This window comes from Durio zibethinus, chromosome 25, assembly GCF_047325235.1.
Source record: "Durio zibethinus cultivar Kanyao isolate XHJ-2024 chromosome 25, ASM4732523v1, whole genome shotgun sequence".
Taxonomy (NCBI): domain Eukaryota; kingdom Viridiplantae; phylum Streptophyta; class Magnoliopsida; order Malvales; family Malvaceae; genus Durio; species Durio zibethinus.
In genome coordinates, this window is record NC_143186.1 from 15,711,617 (window position 1) to 15,731,245 (window position 19,629).

Consider the following 19,629-nt stretch of genomic DNA (forward strand, 5'->3'; position numbering starts at 1 on the left):
ATATATTTGTGCCAACACTAATGAATAATAAGAATATCCATCTCAAATTTAATAGAAATTTTTTAATTTTCCAATGATTAAATGAGTTAACAGAAACACAAGTCTCCGAGAACCCTGGCAACATTGAAAGTTGTCTCTTGAAACTGCGAATCTTGAACCTGAAGACTGATTACTGGTGTAGGTTTCCCTTGTCCACAACACTTTAGCAATAGCATCACGAATATTTGAACCTGAAGACTGATTATTGGTTTAGATTTCCGTTGTCCTCAACAATCTAGCATTCGGTAAAAAGTACCCTACCATTTTCAGTTCATCTTTCAATCCTTCCAAAATTTTAAAACATACCCTGTTGGACTTGACAAAATACATATAGGGACATCCCTTGGCTGTGTCCACTGGCTTTCACACCCATTGCTAGTGAATATCTGGAGACAAAAGACATCACAACTCATACGTAAGATCATAGTTTAGGAAGAATTAGAAAAGTTTTGTCTATATTCAACTGACCTTATTATGAACTATAAAAGTTTCTAGTTTATGAGAATTTTCAAGGAAGAGCGATAGCAGATCCCATTTAATTTCATCAACACATGATAGCAACAGTCGGGTTAAATTAACAAACAAAGGAAAAGAATCATGTGCCTGAAAGAAGAGAAATAGTAAGTAGTGGGTACCATTGACAATAACTAGCATTACCATATTAGGTTTGATAGAGTAGAAACAGTAATTCACTGATAATGTATTAGAGTTTAATGTATCATGTGCTGGACTCTTGGTTTAAGTTAAGTGACCAGAATCAAATTCTAGCAGTCTAAAGCACAGAAAAAAAAAATCATTGATAATGTATTAAGTATAAACTCTATAATTTCAGTAATAAAGAACATTGTTAGTGTCTCTTACCAGTGTGTCCAAAGGGAGTTTCCCACGCAATCAGGACACTTGACATTGTTAAGTGCTAGGAAGAGATGAGTTCCATATATTGGAAGAAAAATACGTGCTTCAACCTTGTCTTCTGTTGCGCCTGAAGCAATAATCACAACAATACAGAAGCAATAGACAACAATCAATAATCAAATGCGTAGGAAAAATAAAGCACACCAAGATTTACGTGGAAAACCCTCCAGTGTAGAGGGAAAAACCACGGGCCACCAGAAAAATCTTCACTATCAAATAATAGTTATACAAAGTTCTTCTCTAGCTAAAACTAGAGCTAATCAACAACTAGAGAAACAATTGGAGAAATCTCACCAAATAAGTGACTCAACAAATACACCCTGGATTTGTTCCTAGAGAGCTTCAAACCTGATCTTCACCGTTCAGAATGTATAACTCTGAATCATAAACCTCCTGACAAGGTTCCAACTCAATCGGACCACGGATTGACTTCCGTTTAATCAACTCTCCCTTCTCCTTTTTCTCTCTCTGCTTTTCCTGGCTTTTCTTCTTTCTCTGCTTGGTTGTCGACACACACCTTAAACAACCCCACCTCTTTTTTATTAAGTAGCTAGGGCTCTGTATAAAATAAAAGATCAAGGCCCATGGCCTTTACTTGGTCCAAAACCACTTACATGGGACTGGACCCCATTTTCCTAACAATCTCCCCCTCCAGTCCCATTAGAAGGAGATTCATCACCATAGCAATTTCATTTGGAACTTACCTTGGCCAGGGAACTCATTCCGGCCAAGTTACTGCAAAGCTCAAGCTTTTCCCTGGGAAGTATCTTAGTCAACATATCTGCCACATTTTTATCAGTATGGACTTTCTTCAATAGCATCTGCTGTTCTTCAATCACTGAACGTAACCAATGATATCTAACATCAATGTGCTTTGTTCTAGCATGGTACATGGTATTCTTACTCAAATCTAAAGCACTCTGGCTATCACAAAATACCACATACTCTTTCTGATTCAACCCCAATTCAAAAAGAAAACGTTTCATCCAAAGCATTTCTTTACATGCTTCAGTTGCTGCAATATACTCAGCTTCTGTAGTTGACAAAGCAACACACTTCTGCAACTTAGACTGCCAAGATACAGCTCCTCCTGCAAAAGTGAACAAATACCCTGAAGTAGATTTCCTACCATCAAGATCGCCTGCCATGTCAGCATCAGTAAACCCTTCTAGAATTGGTTGTGAAACTCCATAAGTCAAACACATTTTTGAGGTACCCCTCAAATATCTAAAAATCCATTTTACTGCTTCCCAGTGAACCTTCCCTGGATTAGAAAGAAATCTGCTCACTACACCAACTGCATGAGCAATGTCAGGCCTTGTACAAACCATAAGATACATTAAAGAACCGACTGCAGAAGAATAAGGAATACTAGACATAGCTAGTTGCTCTTCCTTAGACACTGGACAAGATTTCTTACTTAGATGAAAATGGTTGGCAAGTGAACTGCTAACTGATTTAGCATGTTGCATGTTGAATCTACCAAGCACTCGTTCAACATACTTTTCCTGTGACAACCACAGCTTTCCAGCTCTCCTATCTCGGATAATGTCCATACCAAGAATCTGCTTTGCTGGACCTAAATCCTTCATATCAAAGGACTTAGACAATTGTTCTTTCAACCTGCAAACCATACTAGCATCTTGTCCTACAATCAACATATCATCAACATATAATAATAGGATAATGAAGTTACCATTAGGGAATTGTTTAATATACACACAAGAATCTGCTGCTGTTCTTTTATAGCTATGACTCATCATAAAAGAATCAAACTTCTTGTACCACTGTCGCGGAGCTTGTTTCAAGCCATACAAGCTTTTCTTCAATTTGCAAACTAAGTGCTCTTTCCCTTTCACTTCAAAACCCTCAGGCTGATTCATATAAATGTCCTCCTGCAAATCACCATGCAAAAATGCAGTTTTAACATCAAGTTGCTCAAGCTCAAGATTCAAACTAGCTGCCAATCCCAGTACCACTCGAATAGAACTCATTTTTACAACTGGAGCAAAAATCTCATCAAAATCGATGCCTGGTTTCTGAGAAAAACCTTTTACTACCAATCGAGCTTTGTACCTCACTAGTTTGTCACCATCCTTTTTCAACTTGAACACCCATTTATTCTTTAATGGCCTCTTCCCTGTTGGAAGTTTAACAAGATCATAAGTACCATTCTTTCGCAATGACTCCATCTCTTCTTTCATTGCTTTTAACCAGTGCTCTCTATCCGGAGTAGCCTGCACATCTTGAAAGCTTTCTGGCTCCCCTTCACTGGTAGATGGCCTGCGCTCTCTAGTAGATCTCCTGAGCTGAGACTCTACATCACTTGATGCTGAAGGTAGCTCCCCCTGCTCAACACTCTCAGGTAGAGAGGATTGCTCCCCCTGCTCAAAACTAATAGCATCTGGCTCATCACCAACTATGGCTGGCTCATTCATATCCCCAAGTTCTGTTTCTGGCTCATTTTCACCATCTGTGGCTCTTTCCTGTGAAATCCCTATCGGTGTTGAAACATCACACTCAACAGTAACTCGTGTAGTCTTCTCATTTTTCTTAAGGTCTGCTATGGTTTCTTTTTCATGAAAGACCACATCTCTGCTTCTGACTGTCTTTCTCTTTACTGGATCCCATACCCTGTAGCCAAATTCCTCATCACCATATCCTACAAACACACACTGTGTAGCTTTACTATCAAGCTTTGACCTCTGCTCTTTTGGTACATGCATGAATGCTTTACACCCAAAAACTTTTAAGTGAGAGTATGAAGCATCTTTTCCTGTCCACACTCTTTCTGGAATGTCAAAGCCCAAAGGAACTGATGGTGACCTGTTAAGTAAATAACAAGCTGTGTTGACTGCTTCACCCCAGAATGGCTTTGGTAATTTTGCCATCCTCAACATACATCTGACTTTTTCCACAATGGTGCGATTCATTCTTTCAGCTATACCATTATGCTGCGGTGTTCCAGGTTCTGTCCTCTCATGCCTGATCCCATGCTTTGAGCAATACTCTTCAAAGCTTTTAGATGTGTATTCCCCACCATTATCAGTTCGAATACACTTTAAGGGTAACCCTGTCATCCTTTCAACCATGGCATGAAATTTTTGAAAATACTGCAGTACCTGACTTTTATATTTCAACATATACACCCAAGTCTTACGTGAAGCATCATCAATAAAAGTAACAAAATATCTGCTACCACCTAATGACTCAACCTCAATGGGACCACATACGTCAGAATAAATTAATTCCAATATATTTTCTTTTCTCTGAGAACTTTTACGAAAAGAAACTCTATGATGCTTACCAAACAAACAATAATCACATGAATCGAGAGACATACCTTTGGTCAAGGGAATGAGAGAGTGCCTTGCCAAAACCTATAACCCTTTTTCACTCATGTGTGCCAGCCTCCTGTGCCACAAGTTTGCTGAAGCATCATTTTCAACGGTATTTACCTGGTTACCGTTCAATTGCATCCATGTCTTATACATTGTGCAGCATAGTTTTCCCTTTGCAACTACCATAGATCCTTTGAGAAGCTTCCACTGTCCATTCTTTTGTCGGCTTTCATATCCCTCCTTATCAAGGACATTAATAGCAAGCAAGTTCATTCTCATATCTGGAATGTGTCTGACATCCCTTAAAGTCAACATGCAGCCTGTACTAGTTTGTACACCAATATCACCAATCCCAACAATCTGCGACACACTCTTGTTTCCCATCTTGGTACAACCAAAGTCTCCTGCTTTGTAAGTTGTAAACAACTCTCTCTTAGAAACACAATGATATGCCGCTCCTGTGTCAACTATCCACTCAATGCCGGGATCACTAACATGATTACAATCACCATGTGTACAAATCAAAGTAACTGAATCACTATCTGAATTCACTGCTGCAACATTGCCATCATCTGAACTCTTGCCTTTCTCATCTTTTCGCTCTTGCTTTAAGATTCTACAGTTTCGTTTTATATGACCCGCCTTACCACAATGGAAACACTTCACTTTACCTCTAGACTTGGATCTATGTTTAGACTTACCACGGCCTTTTGAGTCCTGACTTCTGTCGATGTTTCTACCCCTGTTCTCTGTGACCAGAGCTTGATTCCCAGGGTCTACATCTTTTCGTCTCGCTTCTTCATTAAGCATACTGTCCTTTACCATCTCTAATGTCACCTTATAATCAGGAGCTGAATTAAGAACAGTCACAACTAGAGTATTCCAGCTGTCTGGCAATGAACCCAAAAGAAATAATGCCTTCATTTCATCATCCATCTTAAGTTCCATAGTAGTCATCCGATTAAATATATCTTGAAAATCACTCAAGTGCTCTGTAACAGATCGTCCATCCCTGTACTGTAAAGTTGCAATTTTTTTAACAAGCATAACTTTATTCATACCTGTTTTTCTCTCATACAATGCTGCCAATTTTTCCCAAACAATGTGAGCATCTGACTCCTGCGCTACATGATGAAACACGCTGATATCAACCCATTTTCTGATTGTAGCCAGCGTCTTTCTACCTAGCTTCTTCCAGCTTTCATCTTTCATATCTGCTGGTTTAGCCGAATCACCCAATACTGGCTCATACAAATCTTTGCAGTATAGATGATCCTCCATCATAGGCTTCCAAATTGAATAATTTGATGCTGTCAATTTTATCATGGAACCTGTATCACCTTCCATTATCTCAAACAGAATTTACTTCTATCCTGGGTTGCTTCTGTATCGATGTCTCAAAATAACCCTCGCTCTGATACCACTTGTTGCGCCTGAAGCAATAATCACAACAATACAGAAGCAATAGACAACAATCAATAATCAAATGCGTAGGAAAAATAAAGCACACCAAGATTTACGTGGAAAACCCTCCAGTGTAGAGGGAAAAACCACGGGCCACCAGAAAAATCTTCACTATCAAATAATAGTTATACAAAGTTCTTCTCTAGCTAAAACTAGAGCTAATCAACAACTAGAGAAACAATTGGAGAAATCTCACCAAATAAGTGACTCAACAAATACACCCTGGATTTGTTCCTAGAGAGCTTCAAACCTGATCTTCACCGTTCAGAATGTATAACTCTGAATCATAAACCTCCTGACAAGGTTCCAACTCAATCGGACCACGGATCGACTTCCGTTTAATCAACTCTCCCTTCTCCTTTTTCTCTCTCTGCTTTTCCTGGCTTTTCTTCTTTCTCTGCTTGGTTGTCGACACACACCTTAAACAACCCCACCTCTTTTTTATTAAGTAGCTAGGGCTCTGTGTAAAATAAAAGATCAAGGCCCATGGCCTTTACTTGGTCCAAAACCACTTACATGGGACTGGACCCCATTTTCCTAACATCTTCATCACGAGTTTCAAAATGATTATCTCTGTAACCTATGTCCAGAGACAAAGTCTTCAATGTAGGTGAAGTGATATTGAAATTCACCATGTTTTTATGGGCTAATTGGTAGAGTTCATGGGCAAAGTTCCGAACTTCTTTGGCAGCATGAGAGACCAAGATAAAACTGTCAACACCTACGGTGCTCTTCTAAATTGCTATGTTCAAGAAGGCCTGATCGACGAGGCCCTTTCCCTTATGAAGAAGATGAAGGAGATGGGTTTTCTTTCCTCTTCTCTTGACTACAATAACCTTATGTGCCTCCAGACAATCACAGGTCAACTTGAAAATCCCGACAGGTTCAGCTATAGAATTTGCATAAATTCTGATGCGACAAGAGCTGATTACAATAGCGTGGACAAGGTTCTACAAGAGATGGAATGCCAAGGGCAGATTCAAATGGATTGGGATACTTATTCCATAATGTCAAACTACTACATAAAAGCAGGTCTTAATGAAAAGGCACTTCATTATCTCAAGGAATGTGAGAAAAAAGTAGGTAAAAATGGACTAGGTTATGACCACTTGATTTCATTGTATCCTAGTTTGGGAACCTTCAAAAGGTCAAATGTAGGAAACATACCAGCATAAACTACATAAGGATGCTGGGTTCATTGATGAAGCTTGGTGAGCTTGAAGAAACTGAAAAGTTGCTTTATAAGTGGGAGTTGTCCTGGAAGACTTATGATTTCCAAGTGCCAAATGTCCTTCTTATTGGATATTGTAAGAAAGAAGGCCGAAGCAAAGCTACAGGATATAATGAAGAGAAGGAAGACTGCAAGTCCAATCAGTTGGCCTATTGTTGCAGCTCGATACGCGGATAACAACATTATGGAGAAGGCTTTTAAGTGCTTTAAGGAAGCTCTTGCTCTACAGGCCCAAAATATATAGATATATATATATATATATATATATTAGAGTCCAAAATCAATTTTAATACATATCTAGCATATTGAGTTGGCTAGGTGAGAATGGAGAAGTTGAAGAGCAGAAGCTTTTGTGAAATTATTGAGAAACTAAGGTTCCAGCAAATAGAGATATATATCATGCTCTCTTGAAGGCGATAATCAGAAATGGCAAAGAACTGGAGGGGCTCTTGGAGAGCATGAAGGACCATAAAATAGATGAAGATGAGGAAACCATGAAGAATTTTGGCCTTCGAGGGCAAAACTCCTAAGTGGTTTTCAATGTCAGGATACATAATACTGGCACATCAAGCCACACTTAGCCACTGATAGAGTTGTAATTATAACTACCTGAAGTATCGATGGTGGACGGTACAGAATTATTTAGCTGTCAATCTGATCAAATAATGATCTATAACTTGAACTTGCTGTGTTGAAAGTTTTAGAACGATCATTTTATACTTCGTCATTGTTAATATATTTGGTTTTTTTTTTAATTTTTTTCATAAGAAAATAAAATAAAGAAAATAACAGCAATATGTGATTAGATCAATAATCTATTTGTCTATATATGTTTTTCATAAATTTTTTGTCGTTTGAACACTTAAAATGCCGAAAAAGGAAAAAAAAAAAAAAAAAGGTGATGGAACAGTTAGGAGAACCACCCACAGAGTCATCCTCTTTCAGAGGGCACTGACTTGCAATTAGCCTTCCACGTTTAGTGTGGGAGGGAGGTCGAGGGAGGTCGCGACTCTTCCGCACACATTGCTCCTATTATGCATAGGTAGGGGTCTCATTGCATGATTGTTCAACTCCCTCTTGTGCATATAAGTATTCGGGTTCTTATTATTGTTCAACTCCATGCATAGATCGACAAGCCAGATAACCGCCCGAAATGCGACTTTGTGGAGAAGAGCCTACCGTTCCATCACCTTACCGACGTGATATGAGTTTAGAACATATAAATAACAAGGGGTATCTGGTTTTGAGGCGATGTGGGATGGTTTTCTCCTTGAATCCATATGTTTTGTTCTGAATGATCAGGTGGTGAGATTTAGGGCTACTTCGAGGTTTAATTCTCTGGCGATTCAATGACATGTTTACACAGTTTTTAAGCCTGTAACACTGGTTTCAAGAATATTTCAAGGATTAGTGACTAGAGCATCTTGAGAAATTGAAAATCAAACTCCAAAGTTGGACACTCTCATGAGATGTGTTACAGCCAAGATAACCAAATAAGAATATCAATAATATCAAGTTATACTCAATTATTAAGTGTCATATATATGCAACAGAAGATTTTATTACATCAGTAAGGGGCCGGGGAATTTAGGACTGCTGATTTTTGACATTTGAATTCAAGTTTACAAGTCTCAGAGCACCTTTGGATCATTGATAAATTGTTGTGAACAAGGAAATCTGAAGCCGAAAAGAAACCATAGCTCCAGATTGTCATTGTATTCAAGGCTCTATGTGCTCTATCAATCCTAGCTCATGTTCGAACCTTACAACTTTTCTAATACAAACAGTTTCGAGGTATGACCAAGAAGAAAAACATTTTGAATCATGCTTTGGTTCTGCTCATCTCCAACCTAGAGCAGACAGATATACCGACAATTAATATGATCTTCCATGTAAGTACGTAAGATTTAGTAGTTGAGCCCATCGTCTACTCTTAAAAGTTATCACTATATCTTCATACAATATTCAAACATGATCAATATAGAAAAGTTATAAGCTAACATTAATACACGTACTTTTGTTAGACTTGATAAGAGACACATATCAATGTACATATTTGTGTCATGGTTCACATCACACCGATTTTGTAAAATATTATCCGTTTTATCTTATAAAAAAAAATTACAAGTTAAAAATAGTATGAATACTTATATCTAATACACAATCAACATTGATTCATGACACTTTTGACCGTGTCTGATGGCATTCTCACCTATTGCTAGTGAATATCTAGAGTCAAAGAAAGCTCAACTCATACATAAGATCTCCGGTTTTGCAATCCATGTCTGTATTCAACTAACTTTATTACGAACTACTGGATTTTCTAGTTTTTGAGAATTTTGAAGAAGAGTGACACCATGAAGGATTTAGAGCAGAGGAAGAACAAAAAATAGAAGAAACTAATCTGTCACTTGAAGTAAATTTGGCTCATTAGATCATGAGCTTCATTTCATTAATTTATAGGCTTCAAAAATACAAAAGTTTGTTTAACTACTACAAAAGTTGTTTGCCTAACAATATTGATCACCATGCACAGATCCATCATGTTACCTAAACTGATCAGATGGCAGAACCTGTTACAAAAGTGCCAGTAGAAATGCCATACCTAGTTGCTTTAACCACTAACACACTAACACTCCTCCTTGGCATTTTTACTGGAAACACCAAGACTTTTCCTTAATGTTTCAATCCTTGCCTTTGGTAAGGCCTTGGTCAAAATATTTGCAATTTGATCTTCTGACTTGCAATGCATCAGTTTCACTTCATTCTCAGCTTCAACTTCTCTAATAAAGTGATACTTGATCTTAATATGCTTAGTTCTTCTATGAAACACAAGGTTCTTGACCATTGCAACTGCTGACTGATTATCACAAAAAATTTATGTTGGATCATTTTGCTTTTGACTCAAATCCATTAGAATTTTTCTTAGCCAAATTGCTTGATTAACAGCAACTGCAGCAGCTATATACTCTGCTTCTACTGTTGATTGAGCCACAATTCCTTGTTTTTTTGGATTCCAGCTGAACACATTTAATCCAATGAAAAACACATAGCTTGAAGTGCTTTTCATATCTTTATGAGAGCCAACCCAATCATTGTCTGTGAATCCAACCAATCTTGAACTTTCATTCTTCTTAAACCAAATTCCAAGTTCATTGGTTCCTTTGACATATCTCAACACTCTTTTTGTAGCCTTAAAATGTAACTCACTAGGATTTTGCATGAACCTAGAGAGTAAATTTATAGCATACATGATGTCTGGCCTTGTTGCTATCAAATACAATAAGCAACCAACCAAACTTCTATAAATAGAACCATCAACTTTGTTAGCTCTATCTTCCTTAATAAGTTTCTCATTTTGAGCTAAAGGAGTGTTGACTAGTTTGCAATTTTTCATCCCAAACTTATTCAGGATTTCATTTGCATATTTTCTTTCACAAATGAAGATTCCTTGCTAGTCTTGATGAATCTCCATTCCAAGAAAATAAGACATTTCTCTCATATCTGTCATCTCAAAAATTTTTTGTATTTGGAGCTTAAAATCCTTCACAAGAACTGATTTGCTACCTGTCACCAAAAGATCATCAACATACAAAGAAACAATCAACAGATCATTACTGTTAAAAGCTTTAATGCACAATGCTGCTTCACTGAGGCTTTTCTTGAATCCTAACTTTAGTAAATGATCATCAATTCTGGAATTCCATACTCTTGGAGCTTGTTTTAATCCATACAAAGCTTTCTTGAGTAGATAGACTTTGCCTTCATGTCCCTTGGCAACAAAACCATTAGGTTGTTTAATGTAAATCTCATCATCAAGATAACCATTCAAGAAGGCAGATTTGATATCAAGTTGGTATATTTTCTAACTTTGCTGAGTTGCTAAGGCTAATAGCAGCCTTATAGTGTCCAACCTTGCAACTGGAGCAAATGTCTTTGAAAAATCAATACCAAACTGTTGGGAGTAGCCTTTAGCTACCAATCTAGCTTTAAGTTTGTTGATGGAACCATCAGCATTCAACTTTGTTATGAAAATCCATTTAACACAAATTATGTTTTTGTTGCTTAATCTATCAATCAGCATCCATGTTTGATTTTTTTCAATTATATGAAACTCCTCTTTCATGCCATTCTTTCACTCTGAAAATTTGACAGCTTCTTCAAAGTTTGCAGGTTCAAGAATGGTAACATTTGATCTTTGATAAATATCTGTGAGTGGTCTTATTCCTCTCACTGGTTCATGATCAATGATTTCATTTTCAAACATATAATCTTCTTGATCTTGAAAGCTTATCATGTCTGCAGTAGTTTGCTTGACTGATTCTTTCTTTGACTTTTTTCAATTTTAAGCAGCTTGCTCATTAAATCTCACATTTTTACTTATAATCATCTTATCTGTAAGTGGATTGTAAGTCTTATAGCCTTTGGTGATGTTGCTATAGCCCAAAAAAAATACATATTTTTACTTTTTGATCAAGCTTATCCCTTTTGATATCAAGAACGAACACATAACAAATGCTACCAAAAACTCTGAGGTGGTGCACTGATGGTTTGCTTTCATACCAGGCTTCGAAAAGAGTTTTTTCCTTCAAAGCCTTTGTGGGCATCCTATTGAGCAAGTAGACAGAGGTATTGACTGCCTCTGCCTAAAATTTCTTAGGAAGATTCTTCTTAAATAGCATGCATCTTGTCATCTCCATGATTATTTTATTCTTCTTTTCATTGACTCCATTTTGTTGTGGAGTGTTAGTTACTGTTAGTTGGTGTTCAATTCTTGTAACTTCACAAAACTCATTAAATCTGTTAGATGTATATTCAGTACCATTGTCTGACCTTATGATCTTGATTTTACAGCCACTTTGATTCTCAATCCAAGCCTTGAACTTTCAAAATACATTTACAACTTCAGACTTTTGTTTCATGAAGTAAATCCAACATATTCTGGTAAAATCATCTATAAAAGCAATGAAATATTTACTGCCATTCAAGGACAAGGTTCTCATAGGACCACAAACATCAGTATGAACAAGTTGTAATTTTTCAGTTGCCCTCCATGCTTTGTTAATTGCAAATGGCAACTTATTTTGTTTTCCTAGCTGACAGACTTCACACACTCTAGCACTAACTTTAACAGTAGGCATGTTTAATACAAGATCATTTTTATGCATGAAATTCAATGCATTGTAGTTGAAATGTCCCATCCTTTTATGCCATAAAGAAGATTCATCATGTGAAGTAGCATATGCAGAAGAGTTTGCTTCATGCCAATTCAAGGAAAAATATTTTCCTTTCATATTAACAGTAAAGAGTTGATGGCCAATGGGATCATGAATTATGCATGCCTTGTCTTTGAAAACTAAAGAGTAGTTATTTTCTAGCAATTGTCCTACACTTAACAGATTTTGATCTATTTTAAGCATAAATAACACATCTGAAATGAGTTTGGTACTTGTTGGTGTCTTAACTGCCACTACTCATTTTTTTTTACTTCTATGAAATCACCATTACCTATTCTAACTTTAAAGGTACAGGTCTTTTCTAGTTCTTTGAACATGTTGATATCAGATGCCATAAGGTGTGTGTAGCCACTGTTAATGAGCCATGCACTTGAGGATGTTCTGGTTCCATAGCAAGTTGCAACAAAAACTTGCTCTTCTAACTGTTGTTGATTGTCAGCAACTCTAGCTTGTTGATCTGGCTGTTACTATTTTTTATTTTTACATACCTTTTCCATGTGACCAAGCTGCTTAATACCTACATTGTCTGTCAAGTTTGTACCAGTAATATTTCTCCAAGTGAGTGGTCTTTTTACAGTGAGAGCAATGTAAAATTTTCCTTTTTATGAACTATAAAAGTTTCTAGTTTATGAGAATTTTCAAGGAAGAACGATAGCAAATCCCATTTAATTTCATCAACACATGATAGTAACAGTTGGGTTAAATTAACAAACAAAGGAAAAGAATCATGTGCCTGAAAGAAGAGAAATAGTAAGTAATGGGTACCATTGACAATAACTAGCATTACCATATTAGGTTTGAAAGAGTAGAAACAGTAATTCACTGATAATGTATTAGAGTTTAATGTATCATGTGCTGGACTCTTGGTTTAAGTGAAGTGACCAGAATCAAATTCTAGTAGTCTAAAGAACAGAAAAAAAATCATTGATAATGTATTAAGTATAAACTCTATAATTTCAGTAATAAAGAACATTGTTAGTGTCTCTTACCAATGTGTCCAAAGAGAGTTTCCCATGCAATTCAAGGCATTTGACATTGTTAAGTGCTAGAAAGAGTTGAGTTCCATATATTGGAAGAAAAATATGTGCTTCAACTTTGTCTTCATCACTAGGTTCAAAAAGATTATCTCTGTAATCTATGTCCAAAGACAAAATCTTCAATGTAGGTGAAGTGATATTGAAATTCACCATGTTTTTATGGGCTAATTCGTAAAATTCATGGGCAAAATTTCGTAAAGAAGTAGAACTTCCTTAGCAGTATGAGAGATCAAGATAAAATTATCAACACCTATGGTGCTCTTCTAAATTGCTATGTTCAAGAAGGCCTCATCGATGAGTCCATTTCCCTTATGAAGAAGATGAAAGAGATGGGTTTTCTTTCCTCTTCTTTTGACTATAATAACCTTATGTGCCTCTAGACAATCACAGGTCAACTTGAGAACCCCTTGACAGGTTCAGCTATGGAATTTGCATAAATTTTGATGGGATAAAAGCTAACTATAATAGCGTGGACAAGGTTCTACAAAAGATGAATGCCAAGGACAGATTCAAATGGATTGGGATACTTATTCCATAATGGTAAATTACTACACAAAAGCGGGTCTTAATGAAAAGGCACTTTATTATCTGAAGGAATGTGAGAAAAAAGTAGGAAAAAATGCACTGGGCTATGACTACTTGATTTCATTGTATGCTAGTTGGAAACCTTCAAAAGGCCAAATGTAGGAAGCATACCAACATAAACTACATAAGGATGTTGGGTTCATTGGTAAAGCTTGGTGAGCTTAAAAAAACTGAAAAGTTGCTTGGTAAGTGGGAGTTTTCCTGTTAGACTTATGATTTTCGAGTGCCAAATGTCCCTTGAGGTGCTTCTTGTCACGAGTCGAGACTTAAGCTCCGAATCCGCGCGGCTCCGAAACCCGAGCATTCACTTTTTCGGTGTCTTAGATCAGCCTAACCGCCACGATTCACATCCTTGTGAGGTATTGTCTGCTCTGGCCCCCCTAGCCTCACAGTTTTGTCCTACAAAAAGTGCCTCACAGATTTGGGATTAAATCTCTACATATATATCATTCCTTATCTACACATCCTTCTGATGTGGGATTGAAGGCGTTACAATCTCCCCACCTTTAATGCTTGACGTCTCTGTCAAGTCGAGTCCATCAACAGGATTAAGATCACACCAGACCATCGTGTAACACTTAGTGATTCCCACAGCTCCACCGTGTAGCACTTAGTGACTCTCACGACTGCGGACTGGTGACCGCTCTGATACCACTTGTCACGGGTCGAGACTTAAGCTCTGAACCCGCGTGACTCTGAGACCTAGGCATTCACCCTTCCAGCGTCTCAGATCAGCCTAACCATCACGATTTACACCCTTGTGAGGTATTATCTGCTCTGGCCCTCCTGGCCTCACGATTTTGTCCTACAAAAGGTGCCTCACAAATTTGGGATTAAATCTCTACATATATATTATTTCTTATCCACATATCCTTCTGATGTGGGATTGGGGGCATTACACCATAAGTCAAGCACATTTTTGAGGTACCCCTCAAATATGTAAAAATTTATTTCATTACTTTCTAGTGAACCTTTCTCGGATTAGAAAGAAATCTGCTCACTACACCAATTGCATGAGCAATGTCAGGCCTTGTACAAACTATAAGATACATTAAAGAACCGACTGCAAAAGAATAAAAAATACTAGAATAACTAGTTGCTCTTTCTTAGACACTAGATAAGATTTTTTACTTAGATGAAAATGGTTAGCAAATGGACTGCTAACTGATTTAGTATGTTGCATGTTGAATCTATCAAGCACTCGTTCAACATATTTTTCTTGTGACAACCACAGCTTTTCAACTCTTCTATCTCGGATAATGTCCATACCAAGAATCTACTTTACTGGCCTAAATCTTTTATATCAAAGGACTTAGATAATTGTTCTTTCAACCTACAAACCTTACTAGCATATTGTCTTACAATCAACATATCATCAACATATAATAATAGGATAATGAAGTTACCATTAGAAAATTATTTAACATACACACAAGAATCCGTTGCTGTTCTTTTATAGCTATAACTCACCATAAAAGAATCAAACTTCTTGTGCCACTGTTACGAAGCTTGTTTCAAGCCATACAAGCTTTTCTTCAATTTACAAACTAAGTGCTCTTTCCCTTTCACTTTAAAACTCTTAGACTAATTCATATAAATGTCCTCCTATAAATCACCATGCAAAAATATAGTTTTAACATCAAGTTGCTCAAGCTAAAGATTCAAACTAGCTGCTAATTCCAGTACCACTCGAATAGAACTCATCTTTACAACTGAAGCAAAAATCTCATCAAAATCGATGCCTGGTTTTTGAGAAAAACCTTTTACTACCAATCGAGCTTTGTACCTCACTAGTTTGTCACCATCTTTTTTTAACTTGAATACCCATTTATTCTTTAATGGCTTCTTCTCTGTTGGAAGTTTAACAAGATCATAAGTACTATTTTTTCGCAATGACTCCATCTTTTCTTTCATTGCTTTTAACCAGTGCTCTCTATCTGAAGTAACCTGCACATCTTGAAAGCTTTTTGGCTTCCCTTCACTGGTAACTAAAATAAAATATGAACTTGGATACCTGGTAGATGACTTACGCTCTCTAGTAGATCTCTTGGGCTGAGACTCTACATCATTTGATACCAAAGGTAACTCCTCCTGCTTAACACTCTCAGGTAGATAGGATTGCTCCCATTGCTCAAAACTAATTGTATTTGGCTCATCACCAACTGTGACTGGCTCATTTATATTCCCAAGTTCTGTTTCTTACTTATTTTCACCATTTGTGGCTCTTTCTTGTGAAATCTCTGTCGGTGTTAAAACATCACACTCAACAGTAACCCGTGTAGTCTTCTCATTTTTTTCAAGGTCTACTATAGTTTCTTTTTCATGAAAGACCACATCTTTACTTCTGATTGTCTTTTTCTTTACTGGATTCCATACCCTGTAACCAAAATTCTCATCACCATATCATACAAACACACACTATGTGGCTTTACTGTCAAACTTTAATCTCTACTTTTTCGACACATACATGAATGCTTTACACCCAAAAATTTTTAAGTGAGAGTATGAAGTATCTTTTTCTGTCCACACTCTTTCTGGAATGTCAAAGCTCAAAAAAACTAATGGTGATTGTTAAGTAAATAACAAATCGTGTTGACTGCTTCACCCCAGAATGACTTTGGTAATTTTATCATCCTCAACATACATCTGACTTTTTTTACAATGGTACGATTCATTCTTTTAGTTATACCATTATGCTGTGGTATTCCAAGTTCTGTCATTTTATGCATGATCCCATGCTTTAAACAATACTCTTCAAAGCCTTTAGATGTGTATTTCCCACCATTATCAGTTGAATACACTTCAAGGATAACCCTGTCATCCTTTCAACCATGGCATGAAATTTTTAAAAATACTATAGTACCTGACTTTTGTATTTCAACATATACACTCAAGTCTTACGTGAAACATCATCAATAAAAGTAATAAAATATCTGCTACCACCTAATGACTCAACCTCAATGGGATCACATACGTTAGAATAAATTAATTTCAATCTATTTTCTTTTCTCTGAAAAATTTTACGAAAAGAAACTCTATGATGCTTACCAAACAAACAATAATCACATGAATCGAGAGACATACCTTTGGTCAATGGAATAAGAGACTGTCTTGTCAAAACCTGTAACTCTTTTTCACTCATGTGTGCCAGCTTCCTGTGCCACAAGTTTGCTGAAGCATCATTTTCAACGGCATTTACCTGGTTACCATTCAATTGCATCCATGTTTTATACATTGTGCAGCATAGTTTTCTTTTTGCAACTATCATAGATCCTTTGAGAAGTTTCTACTGTCCATTCTTTTGTCGACTTTCATATCCTTCCTTATCAAGGACATTAATAGCAAGTAAGTTCATTCTCATATCTAGAATGTGTCTAACATCCCTTAAAGTCAACATGCAGCCTGTACTAGTTTTTACAACAATATCACCAATCCCAATAATCTGTGACACACTCTTATTTTCCATCTGGGTACAACCAAAGTCTCTTGCTTTGTAAGTTATAAACAACTCTCTCTTAGAAACACAATGATATGTCGCTCCTGTGTCAACTATCCACTCAATGCCGAAATCACTAACATGATTATAATCACCATGTATACAAATCAAAGTAACTGAATCACTATTTGAATTCACTGTTGTAACATTACCATTATCTGAACTCTTACCTTTCTCATCTTTTCGCTCTTGCTTCAAGATTTTATAGTTTCATTTTATATGACATGCCTTACCACAATAGAAACACTTCACTTTATCTCTAGACTTGGATCTATGTTTAGACTTACCACGATTTTTTGAGTCCTGACCTCTGTCGATGTTTTTACCCATGTTCTCTGTGACTAGAACTTGATTCCCAAGGTCTACATCTTTTCACCTTGCTTTTTCATTAAACATATTGTTCTTTACCATCTCCAATGTCATCTTATAATCAAAAGCTGAATTAAGAATAGTCATAACTAGAGTATTCCAACTGTCTGGCAATGAACCCAAAAAAAATAACGCCTTCATTTCATCATCTATCTTAAGCTCCATAGTAGTCATCCGATTAAATATATCTTGAAAATCACTTAAGTGCTCTGTAACAGATCGTCCATCCTTGTACTATAAAGTTACAAGCTTTTTAACAAGCATAACTTTATTCATACATGTTTTTCTCTCATACAATGCTATCAATTTTTTTCAAACAATGTCAGTATCTGACTCCTGCGCTACATGATGGAACACGCTGATATCAACCTATTTTTTAATTGTAGCCAGCGTTTTTCTACCTAGCTTTTTTCAGCTTTTACCTTTCATATCTGCTAGTTTAGCCGAATCACTCAATACTGGCTCATACAAATCTTTGCAGTATAGATGATCCTCCATCATAGGCTTCCAAATTGAATAATTCGATACTGTCAATTTTATCATGGAACTTGTATCACCCTCCATGATCTCAAATAGAATTTACTTCTATCCTGGGTTGCTTCTGTATTGATGTCTTAAAATAACCCTCGCTCTGATACCACTTGTTGAGCCTGAAGCAATAATCACAACAATACAGAAGCAATAGACAACTATCAATAATAAAAAACGTAAGAAAAATAAAGCACACCAAGATTTACGTGAAAAATCCTCCAGTGTAGAGGGAAAAAAACCATAGACCACCAGAAAAATCTTCACTATCAAATAATAGATATACAAAGTTCTTCTCTAGCTAAAACTAGAGCTAATCAACAATTAGAGAAACAATTGGAGAAATCTCACCAAATAAGTAACTCAACAAATACACCCTGAATTTATTCCTAGAGAGCTTCAAACCTGATCTTCATAGTTCAGAATGTAGAACTCTAAATCATAAACCTCCTGACAAGGTTCCAACTCAATCGAACTATGGATCGACTTCCGTTCAACCAACTCTCCCTTCTCCTTTTTCTCTCTGCTTTTTTTGGCTTTTTTTCTTTTCTCTACTTGATTTTTGACACACCCTTAAAACAATCCCACCTCTTTTTTATTAAGTAGTTAGGGCTCTGTGTAAAATGAAAGATCAAGGCCTATGGCCTTTACTTGGTCCAAAACCACTTAAATGAGTTTGGACCCATTTTCCTAACAAAAATATCCTTATTGAATATTGTCTGAAAGGTTTAATTAAAAAGGCCGAAGCAAAGCTACAGGATATAATGAAGAGAAGGAAGAATGCATGTCCAATCAGTTGGCCTATTGTTGCAGCTCGATACGCGGATAACAACATTATGGAGAAGGCTTTTAAGTGCTTTAAGGAAGCTCTTGCTCTACAGGCCAAAAAAAAAAAAAAAAGATTGGAGGCCAAAAGCAATTTTAATATATCTAGCACATTGAGTTGGCTAGGTGAGAATGGAGAAGTTGAAGAGCAGAAGTTTTTGTGAAATTATTGAGATCTAAGGTTCCAGCAAATAGAGATATGTATCATGCTCTCTTGAAGGCGTATATCAGAAACGGCAAAGAACTGGAGGGGCTCTTGGAGAGCATGAAGGACGATAAAATAGATGAAGATGAGGAAACCATGAAGAACTTTAGCCTTCGAGGGCAAAACTCCTAAACGGTTTTCAATGTCAGGACACATAATACTGGCACATCAAGCCACACTTAGTCACTGATAGAGATTTAATTATAACTACTTGAAGTATCGATGGTGGACGGTACAGAATTATTTAGCTGCCAATCTGACCAAATAATGATCTGTAACTTGAACTTGCTATGTTGAAAGTTTTAGAACGATCATTTCATACTTCGTCATTGTTAATATATTTGGATTTTTTTTATT

At 36.6% G+C, this 19,629-nt stretch overlaps 3 pseudogenes; 2 read left to right on the forward strand and 1 right to left on the reverse strand.

Annotated features, from left to right (window-relative positions):
* Positions 1-6,421: 6,421 nt before the first annotated feature.
* Positions 6,422-8,184, forward strand: LOC149511676 (pentatricopeptide repeat-containing protein At4g21705, mitochondrial pseudogene; annotated as a pseudogene).
* A 1,435-nt stretch (positions 8,185-9,619) lies between these two features.
* LOC149511677 (secreted RxLR effector protein 161 pseudogene) lies at positions 9,620-10,387 on the reverse strand (annotated as a pseudogene).
* Positions 10,388-13,364: 2,977 nt separating this feature from the next.
* On the forward strand, positions 13,365-19,619 carry LOC111276215 (pentatricopeptide repeat-containing protein At4g21705, mitochondrial pseudogene; annotated as a pseudogene).
* The last annotated feature ends 10 nt before the right edge of the window (positions 19,620-19,629 follow it).